This window comes from Sphaeramia orbicularis, chromosome 24 (genome assembly GCF_902148855.1).
Source record: "Sphaeramia orbicularis chromosome 24, fSphaOr1.1, whole genome shotgun sequence".
Classification (NCBI taxonomy): domain Eukaryota; kingdom Metazoa; phylum Chordata; class Actinopteri; order Kurtiformes; family Apogonidae; genus Sphaeramia; species Sphaeramia orbicularis.
The window spans coordinates 15,601,001-15,612,212 of NC_043979.1; positions in this window are offsets into that span (position 1 = coordinate 15,601,001).

Here is an 11,212-nt window from a genome sequence, read left to right on the forward strand (position 1 = left end):
GGATGTGACATGGTTGTTACGGATCCCATCATACTGATGCTCGGCAGCCATGTCACCATTTACACTAATGATCCCTGTGCAAAAACTAGTATCAGTATTATTTATTGTGTAGTTTATCATCATACTAAAGAGGAAATAACAATATAGAATTGTTATTTCTTCATAAAAATGCTTATTATTACAAAACTGTTGATTTAAAAAGTGACATGTGACATTCTTAATGTATGTGTTGGCGTAACATAAGCAGGATGGATCAGCACCATACTCCATATTGCAACCTGTAAAAATAAAACATGTGATATGTAGGATAGAATCTTGTGAGAAAAACTGGGGAATCTAAAAGAATAGAATATTTGTTTTTCAGGTAAATTCAGTTCAAATATAACTTGGCCATTTGTGACATGAAAATAAAGCATTAATTGTGATGAAATTGAACATTTTTGACCTGAAAACATAGTTCATATGACCATCAACATGTTGCAACAGAACTGAAATCCTGTAAATTTGCAGAACTTGCATTTACCAACACAAAGTTCCTTTAGGGATTCACTTATATTGATTTCTTATGCACAAAGACAGAAATAAGACCTCTAAGCAAATTTTAGCCGACTCATCAATAAAAATTTTGTAAAAGTAATAAGGTCTTGTTATGTCCTCCAATAACACACTAACGTTGAAGTGTTGAATTTCAGAGTATTTCTATGTGTGCCCCATAAAGAGTTAAAATTAACAGTTGTCTAAAATCCTAAAGATATAAAATCTGTTTGTGCACAGTCAGTTCTGCTCAACACTGTGTGAACGTTGCTCTGTCTATTTGCATTGTCAGTGTAACTCATGGAGTGAATTTCTAGTGAATACAATCTACAGACGCTGTGAATTGAATCTGTCAAACTGACATTCAGCACACTCCAGCAGCCTGTCACTTATACACTTTCTTATCATTAGTTCCTCATCTGTGCATATTTAGGCCGGAACTCACTCATCATTAAACTGCAGCAGTGTGAGTCTGGAGCCGGACAGAGTCTACTGCTCACTGGAAAATGGTCTTCCTGTCAATCTGTCCATCCCCGCCTGTCTTTACCTGAATCCCAGAGTGGAGAATTCATCCTCCTGCTCACTGGTTCCCTCTGTGGGCGATCTATTATGCTGGGAAAAAGTAGACAGGCATAACAATCTCTAATGGTTGTGTCAGTCAGAATGCGGCCTACCTGCAACGCTCCAGCGACGGGGGCCCGGCCAAGCGCAGAGGGAGTCATGTCGACTGCTCTGGGATTTGCTCTGACAGAAACTGATTGATGCCTCAGCCAATGTCTTCATTTAAGGGAAAGGCATCGGCTGGAGAGAATGTGGAGTTTGAATGGAAACATTTTGTGGCAACGGAGGATGTAAGAGATATTTAAGGGGGGATGGGGGCGGGGGATTGTTCTTTCCAGAGCTGTGTTTGCACTATTCCAGTCTTGGACTGTGTGTGACTGTTTACTGAACAGCAAGAATTAACAGATCTCAAAACTTTTCAGCTCAAGCCCCTCAATTTTTTTTTGAATGTTTACATTTTTGCTGAGATTCTTTTTATGTTAGTTTGGACTTGTTATGTTTTTATTTTTTCTTTTTGTCATATCTTCCTCTACACCATTTTTGTCCTTTTGCATTTTACTGTATTTTTTTATGTATTTTGTCATTGTGTCACATGATTGATGTCATATTAGTTTTGATGTTTACATCATTTTTTGTTTTTTCACTTCTTTTATATCCTTTTCAACTTGTGTCTTTTGCATCATTCATGTCTTTTCGTGTCATTCTTGTAATTTTGCATCTTTAATCAATTTTTCATCCTGTCACATCATTATCTTATCTTCTCACACCATTTTTTTTTTTTTTTTGATCAATTTTTTATTAATTTTAATTGTGCATTTCCAAAAGTACACTGCAAAAAAAGAATGAAATTCACATTTCATGATATAAGATTTTGTGGCATACAAAGTATAAACCCCACCCCCCCAGAACCAATGGCGACCCCCGTAGAAACCCAACTATTATCATTATTGACATCAATTATTAACATCCCGCAGCAGTCCTTTTGCATTTTACTTTTTTAATTAATTTATTTATTTGTCATCTTGTCACATCATTTACACCATTTTTGTTATTTACATCAATTTTTCCTTTTTCTATCTTTTACTTCCCTTTCATTTGGTTATGTTTTGTGTCATTATTATGTTCTAGGTATTTTATTTTATTTATTTATTTATTTTTTTATCTTTTTACGTATTTTCCATTGTCCTGCTGTGTCTTTTACATCATTTTAGTCCTTTTGCCCTTTTGCATTTTGCTTTTTTCTTTTTTTTTATTTGTGAGTGTCACATCATTCATACACATTATTTTTGGTTTTTATATCATTTTAGTCTCTTCACATCTTTTATATCCTTTTCATCTTGTGCCTTTTACTTCATTTATATCTTTTCGCATCATTCTTCTAATTTTGCATCTTTGACTTATTTTTCATCTTGTCACATCATTTACATCATTTTTATTATTTACATTAATTTTTCCTTTCCCCATCTTTTACTTCCCTTTCATCTAGTTATGTTTTGTATGTCATTATTATGTTCTTTGTGGGGTTTTTTGTTGGGTTTTTTTGTGTGTGTGCATATTTTCCATTGTTCTGCTGCATATTTTGCATAATTTCTGCCTTTCACACCATTTTTGTTCTTTTGCATTTTTTGATTTATTTGTCATCATGTCACATCAATCAATCATGTCACAGTTTTGATTTTTACATCTTTTTTGTTTTTTTTCCCCTTCTTTTATATCCTTTTCCTCTTGTGTCTTTTACATCGTTTATGTCTTTTTACATCATTCTTGTAATTTTGCATCTATTACTTTCTCCATCTTGTTGCATCATTTATACAATTTTCGTTATGTACGTCATTTTTATTTTATCGTATCTTTTACTTCCTTTTCATTTTGTTGTCTTTTTACATCATCATCGTCTTTCACATCATTTTTGTGCTCTTGCATCTTTTATATCCTTTTCATTTTTTTGTGTCATTTACACAATATTTGTCATTTCTGTCATTTGTACCTTTTGCTTTATTTTCATCTGGTCTTGTTTTTTTTTTTGTGTCATTATTATCTTTTACCTCTTCGTGTTCTGGCGTTTTCATTTTGTTGTTTATTGTTTACATGTCTTTTTTTCCCTTTTAGCACATTTTCCTTCCTGTTCATCTGGTTGTGTCTTTTACATCCGTTTTGTCTTGTTACTTTCTTTATAAATCAGACATATCCTTGGCATTTCACACTGCTTTACAAAACTGGAAACTGATAAATGACTGCACATATCCTATTACTGTTTTCAGTTTTACTCTGCCAGTTGACGACCCTATAAAAACAGCTCCATGATCCATTTTAGCTCCTGACCCTAAGTTTGGGAAAAGCAGCTCTAGATAATTGAATGAGATGTAACTTCAGTGGTTTGAATTTCTTGCGATGAGCCTCCTCATTTATACTCATTTACATGGTTACTTGTGTACTATTGTTATTTCATCATTTGTTATCTACCACATTTAGACGCCGCTGAAGTATGAATGGCTGCTTGCTTCCACTTCCTCTCTGGCAGTGTTGGGTCTTAATGGGCTGTCGAGGGAATAGGAGGAGAGACTGATCCTCCTGATGATTTCATTAGGTGACATCAAAGCGGGGAAATTGCAACAGGGAGCTGGAATACATTTTCAGTGAATAGGAAATCATCTGTCATTTGAAAGATACAGTGAGAACAACGGGAATGATGTGTAACTTTGTCATTGGAGACAGTAATTATGGGGCTTGTATCAGTCGCTATGTAGGTGCTTCTCACTGTGCGACATCATTTATAAATGCATGATGTTTGTTTTATGGTCGAACAGGGATGCTGGGGAACACTGATAACATGAACAGTTTAACTTAGATCCTCCAAAGCCAACTGAGATTGAAATGATTTACATATTTCAATATCTATCTATTGGAGTTACTTTTAACCCTTTCATGCATAGTGGTCACTCCAGTGGACAGCTATTCAAAGCTGTTCTCTTGTGTACTCATGGATTTTGTTGTTTTACTTGCATATCAACCAACACAGTGGACGCTAATGCATCATCCCATACACTGCAATTCACATCACTACTGTAACTTTACTGTTCTGGATAAACTTGATCTGCACTAACATGTTTGAGTGCAAATCAATTGGTAATTGTTATTACACCATAATTAACAGGTTTTTTTTTTAACCTTCCTCTTGTGTTAGCTTTCAGTTACCATCTGTTATGTTAATGGGTCAGTTTTGACCCATGTCTTAAATCAGCTGCAAAACACACTAAAAATAATTATCTATCATCCAATTGGCTTCTCATCTCTTGGGTACCTTAGGCTTCCTTAGCCATGAAAATATTGGTTTTAATATTTTTGGTGTGGGCCTCTGGGCCTTTTTTTTTTGCCAGTATACCCCTCACTGTGCACTGTGCCAGTCACCAACTCTATACTGAACTGACCTCACATGTGTGGATATACCCGTCTGTGCTTGTTTTGTTTTTGTGCAGGTATACTGGATAACAAGGCAAAATGAGAATCCCCAAAAGCTCACATGATTGGTAGTGGAGCTGGCTGTCAGTCTCTTGGCTGACAGTGCACTAATGATTTCACCTTTGGCTCTAATTATTGCTTTATAATCATATTTTTTATAACTGAGTCAAAACTGACCCTAACAACACAAAGGTCATAATTTCAACCAGAGCATTTCATAATTTAGTGATTTGTAATTTTTTTTTTGTATTATGTTGTTGAAATAGAGGATCTGGACAAAGTCAAAAAGCCTTGATGCAATAAAAAAAAATTTTGTGGTTCTTTTATGCATTTAAAACCTGAAATGGGTCAGTACCGACCCTAACACAAGAGGAAGGTTAAACAAAAAGTTGTTGTTGTTTTTTTGCATATTATCTGAGTGAGTAATAACTAGTATTATAGTATGTTAAAATGTGAGATAACAGCAGATTAGGAGCTTTAAAAAATGTTTTTACTTCATAGTTTTCACACAGTATATCAGTAAATGCATGTTTCTTTGCTTCAAAAATTAACACATGGTGTCCCGCTGAGTGGACATTTTTGTAACTCCATGAAAAATAAGTTCATAAAACATTTTCAATCACATTGTTTTTTCAAGCCTAAAGAGGAATAAAAACACTTAGGGGAAAAAAAAAAATCTTGATTAAGATTTTCATAATTCATGCATTAAAGGGTTAATTAATATCTTAGACCATGATTTATTTTTAAATGTGTGTGATTGTTCAAAGTTATTTAAATCTATGGGAAAAGGACAAATCTGGATGTAGATGTTTTTCTAATTGAATGAATCGTGTTCTGCTTTGAGATGCTTTTAAGGAACATTGTTGTTATACTTTTAGTACCTTTCAAAATAATGGTGACGTTTTATGTGTGTATGTTCTTATTTAGTGTTTTATATATGGTTTTAGTAGTGACTTTTATTGTGTTTTATATATACTTTCTTATGTATATTTTCAGTGTAATTGTATGGCTGTGATTTCTATTTTGTGTAATTTCTGCTGCTGTTGTCTTGGCCAGGACTCGCTTGAAAAAGAGTTTTTAATCTCACTGAGCTTTTCCTGATTAAATAAAGGTAATGATAATAATGATAATGATATAATAATTGTGTTGCAAGCACAATCATTATCTGCACCTTCTACTCTTATACTTTCAAGACAGGGTCATTGCTTTAGTTTTAATGCATTTGAAGGGGATTATTGCTATGTTTTATTTTGAATCACATAAACCTTCATAATATTCAAGACTGATATCAACTTAAATGGATAGAACAGAAACACAAAGTAAAGACAACCCTTTAGTAGATCCATCAGTGAATATCACACACCCCAAATACATAAAAGGGGTCACAAGATGAATGTGAAAGATGACAAAAATGATAAAACAAGATGTCACAAAATGACATTTACAGTGGTATGTGTCTTTATTTGTACAAGAAATAAGCAGGAAATACATTATTCTACAATATTCAGATATTTTTTCCTGAAATGCATGACCACACATATCCATTACTCATTTTTTGTAGTAATATAGGCATAACTGGAATATACAGCCAATATGTAAAAATGCATTTGTGTATGTATGTGTGTTTCAATGCTGAGCACAAATTTCCTGCATATTTCTTGTTATAAATAAAGAAACAAATTTCAGTCCTGCAACAACAACAACAAAGCTAAGGCTGCCTAAGGCTTACTGTATATATGTAGTCTGTGATTTTTTTTTTTTTTTTTTGCTTATTTTGTTAATTATGTTTATTTTGATGTAATGTTGTAAAGGGCAATGCATTTGGTTTGTGTTCTTATTCAGCAAAGACATGATGGAAAAAAACACAACAAGATAAAAACAACATAAAAGGTGCAAGAACATGAAAACAGCAAAAATGGCATAAAAGAGGTAATGGAACGAAAACACATATAATAGACCCAGGAAGACATTAAACAAGACAAAAAAGATGAAAATAATGTAAAAGAAGTAAGAAGTAAAAATAGACATGAAAGGGAGAAACTGCAGAGAACAGAGTCTTAATAGTTCAAGTCCTGTCCTACTTTATACTTTTATACTCTGAGTATATTTCACGTTCACTTCTTTGTTTTACTTTACTTGTTTAACTTCTGCCTTCAATAAAGAAAGTGTTTGATTATTTAATGTAACTTAAGTATAAAGTATTATAAAAGTAAGTATAAATTGAGATGTCTAAATCTGTTTTATATATGCCATGCTCTCTCATGATAGTAATGTAGGTGTTGCAAATGTTCACTTGCTAATAATGATCTTTTTCTCATTGATTTTCACTTAAAGGATTCCTTAGCTCAGCAGAATCTGCATGTTGTATTGACCAGTTCAGAGAAGTACCCCTAATATCTGTATCCAAACAAGGACAGAGACAGTTTTTAACTTTTCTGCAAAGTGAAGTTAAAGTTTTTTTAAAGGAACTAAACCAAGTGTTTGTTTAAAACAAAATGATGTCATTGTTTAGAGCAGTAATGAAGACCTAATGAAATCGATGTATGCATGTGTACATCATACAACAAATAGATACACATTTTATTTATTTATTTATTTTTTAATTTCATTGAGAATATGTCAAAAGGTCAAATTAAGCCCCCGGTTTAAACAGTTTGGGTTTCCTGGTTCTTAGGCTTCACACAATCAGAAGTGACGGAAAATCAGATAATTGTGATTATTGTAAACAAATGTGCATTTTATCAAATTACCCAGGGCTTGTGGGCCCTGAGGCACTGGTTTCATGACAGATACAATATAAAGCGGTCGTAAAACTGTGTCACCACTTATCTCAGAGCCTGTATCAGTCTGTTGTTACCCTTTCAGAACTCACAAAGCCTTTGGTGAATGTGGAAATGTATTCAGGATTACATTGTAAATCCTGCTCACTGCTTACAAAAAAAACCCGAATCACTGTCAGCAGGTTTTAGACATCACGTCAAAAGAGATAATTCTAAAGTTGAAATTGCTTGTTCATCTAAAATCGATGTCATTTTCCAGAGTCCCGTTCTAAATTCCAGTCATTGTTTAAGTTCCTCGCAGTGTCTGTATCAATGAAAGTGGATCCTCTTTCCTTTTAACCCTGCCTCTGATCCTATTAAAACTGGATCCTTATCACCTTTATCAGGTCTGGAATGGATGGGAGCTTAACTGCCTCTGTGCACACTGGCAGGAGCTGGTCTGGCTGATCTTTCATTATGTTGCACTCAAGGTTACAACCTTGAAAGGAAACAAAAGGGAAAGGCTCGGGAATTGATTATAGAATCAAATCATTAAATGTTACCATCAGTGTCTTCATCATGAATGTCACACCCTGAGCTCGCCACACGCCCTACTACATAACCCCAGCAGCAACACGACCTCTGACTGTGTGTGTTTACAGCGTGGCTCACCCTCTGTGTGGTCCAACAGTGCCATCTAGGAGGCTGAACGAGCAGAACTGAGTCACTCTGCAGAGAGGAAGCATGCTAGTGCCAGTCAACAGGTGGACTATTACTGTTATTATTATGAAACAGCCAAACTATACCTAATCTGTCACTCATGCCAACACAGTAGGACTTTGTGCTACCAGGCACATTTCACTACATTGTATTAACCAAGCAGGAAGACAAAGAGGTCCAGTATAAAATACAACCATGAACTCCAGGAAACTCCCCCAGTGTTACACTGAATTCTTTGACTTCCTCATGTACGTAATGTGTTTACAACAGTAGCCTTCTGCTGCACACTGACAGGAAACATCTCACACAGCAATAAACATGAATCATAAATGTATTAATAACAGGCTCTTATCCTTATCATAGAGATAACATTTGTCATGTGCAATAAAGTGTGAGGATTGTTGCCCTGCCCCCCAAAGGAGAGGCAACGGGTATTGTTTTTGGCCCAGTTTGTTTTGTTTGTTTGTTTGTTTGTTTGTTAACACTCTAGCAGCAAAACTATTGGTTGAATTCTTACCAAATTTAGTTTACAGATTGCCAGTAACCCAGAATAGATCTCATTACATTTTGGGAAAAGTAGGTCAAAGTTACTTTTTTTTTTAATGAATTTTTAAAATCTTTTTCTTTTCCCCATTTACTTATAATGGGCTAAATTTCACATGTCTGTAGCACCAAAACTATTGACTGAATTCATACCAGACTGACTTTATAGATTGCCAGTGACTCATAAAGATCTCATTACATTTTGGGAACAGTGGGTCAAAGTTAAACATTTTTTATTACTTAAAATGGGCGAAATATGTGCGAGGGGCGGGGTTTGTTGTGCCTGGCTCCACTAGTTTTGTTTATGTTGCATATGTGATGACATATAGAGTTATAGTTTAACAACATGACCATGAACCCATTACTGGCATGCTTTATTTCATTAAAGTCACTGATTAATTATACTTGAATACACACAGGTGTTTAACAAACAACAAGGGACAAGATCAGAGACTTTTTTTCTCATTAGTAAAGGAGCCTGTCATATGGGCTCCTGGCCTACATAAGTATGTGTGGTGGAAACCGCCTCGGAGATATGTAGCCTTGACCCTTGTTTGCATCCTGCTCAGGTGAGAAATGCCGTCACCGGAGAGGGGTATTAAGCTGACGCCTGGAAAAAAGGTTATTGTGAGTTATTTCCACGGGCTGGGCTGTAGGACGTCCCACGCCGAGCATAGGATGACGTCTGGCAGAGAGGGGCGGAGAGACGGAAGACGTCTCACTCTGAACTCTATCAGGATTCAAATGACGACTGGTGTCATTCTACTGTCAACAAAAACAGGAAATATGATTAAGATTGAATGGAATTCAAAAAAGAAATCCTTCATTAGAAACTGTACTCATGTGTAAATGTTTAAATGATTATAAAGGCTTTTCCATCATATTTTGTGTAATTAATCTTTGATTCCTTGAAGAAGGGCCAAATATGCATACACACCGTTGGCCATAAAGTCGGAATAAAATATTTTTACCTTTTCTCAAATGATTGTGACAATATGCTTTATTCATGATCAAGTGTAATGTAATTATTGCACCTGGTCAAAGGTAATTACTGATGTGTATTAATAGAGGAATGTGTCTGAAAACAAAAGTATTCCAACTTTATGAGTAACATTATATTTTTAGTAAAACTATTTAAAAATAATAATAATAATAATAAGACAATCCCATCAATATCTTCATTTTTGTTCTTAATCAGATATGTCTACCTGTTCAAAATGTAGTAGGAGAGTGTCACAAAATTAGCAAAAGGTTTCAGAAAGTCACGTTTTGTTTGTTTGTTTGTTTGTTTGTTTGTTTGTTTTTTGTTTGTTTGTTTGTTTTTCAGTTACAAGAAGGCTCAATGAAGCTGGTTTTATAAATTTCTAAATAATTTATTTATCGCCTTCTTTATATTTTTTGGACTTTTTGCCTCACTTTAACCTTTCTTGGGTTATTGGTCATTTTTATTTTTATTTTTCAATATTATGCAGAATTTTGGAATCTATTGTTGAAGACAAAACATAACTGAAAAACATAGTCTTTACTGAAAGTATATGGCATATATGACTGGAAAGACACAATCACAAATAATATAGCCTATTACAAGAAACAATCAGGTTGTATTTTGAGGTTTTGTTGAGAAAAGCCTCTAGAGGAATGATCTCGGTTTTACAATTTAAGGCAATTTTCATGATTCATCAAAGGCAAAATCCAGCTAATTCGATAAATTACCCAGCACAACAGATCATCCTTTAATATTGGCAGGTAGGTCTTACATAAAGCTACGTTTTAACAAAGAGTAAGTTAAAATGACATGAATGAGAAACAAATATACTAGTGGAATTGTGTTATATTTGTGTTTTATTCTTTCACACATGCTTACACTTACCCACATCACATGTTTTGGTGTTTTATTGCCACATATTTTTCCTCCATTAACCCTTTCATGCATGAATTATGAGAACCTTAATCAAGATGTTTTTGTCCTGTTTTCATTCCTCTTTAGGCATGAAAAAAATAATGCGATTAATATTTTTTAAGAACTTATTTTTCATGGAGTTGCAAAAATGTCAACTCAGATGGATGCCATGCGTTTAATTTTTTAAACAAAGCAATGTGTATTTACTGATATACTATGTGAAAACTATGAAATAAAAACATTTTTTAACATATTCATATATTTTAACATGCTCTGAATACTTGTTATGCTGTATGTAAAGTGTCTTTGAGTACCATGAAAAGCACCATCCAAATACAAAGTATTATTATTATTATTAGTAGTAGTAGTAGTAGTAGTAGTAGTAGTAGTAGTAATAGTAGTTACTACTCACTTCATGGAGATAATATGCAAACAAAACAAAAAAAAATGTTGTAAAAAACAAAACATTACAATCTAATGACAATCAGCAATTGACTTACACTCAAACATGTTACTGCAGATGAGGTTTGTCAAGAACAGCACAGTTACAGTAATGGTACGAATGTCAGTGTATGGGATGATGCATAACTGTCTACTACGTGGGCTGATATGGAACTAAAACAACAAAAACCATGAATATACAAGAGAACAGCTGGAGGAGAACTGTCCACTGTAGTGACCACTATGCATGAAAGAAAGGGTTAATTGCACAAAAATGGTAAAAAAGAGGTTGTCA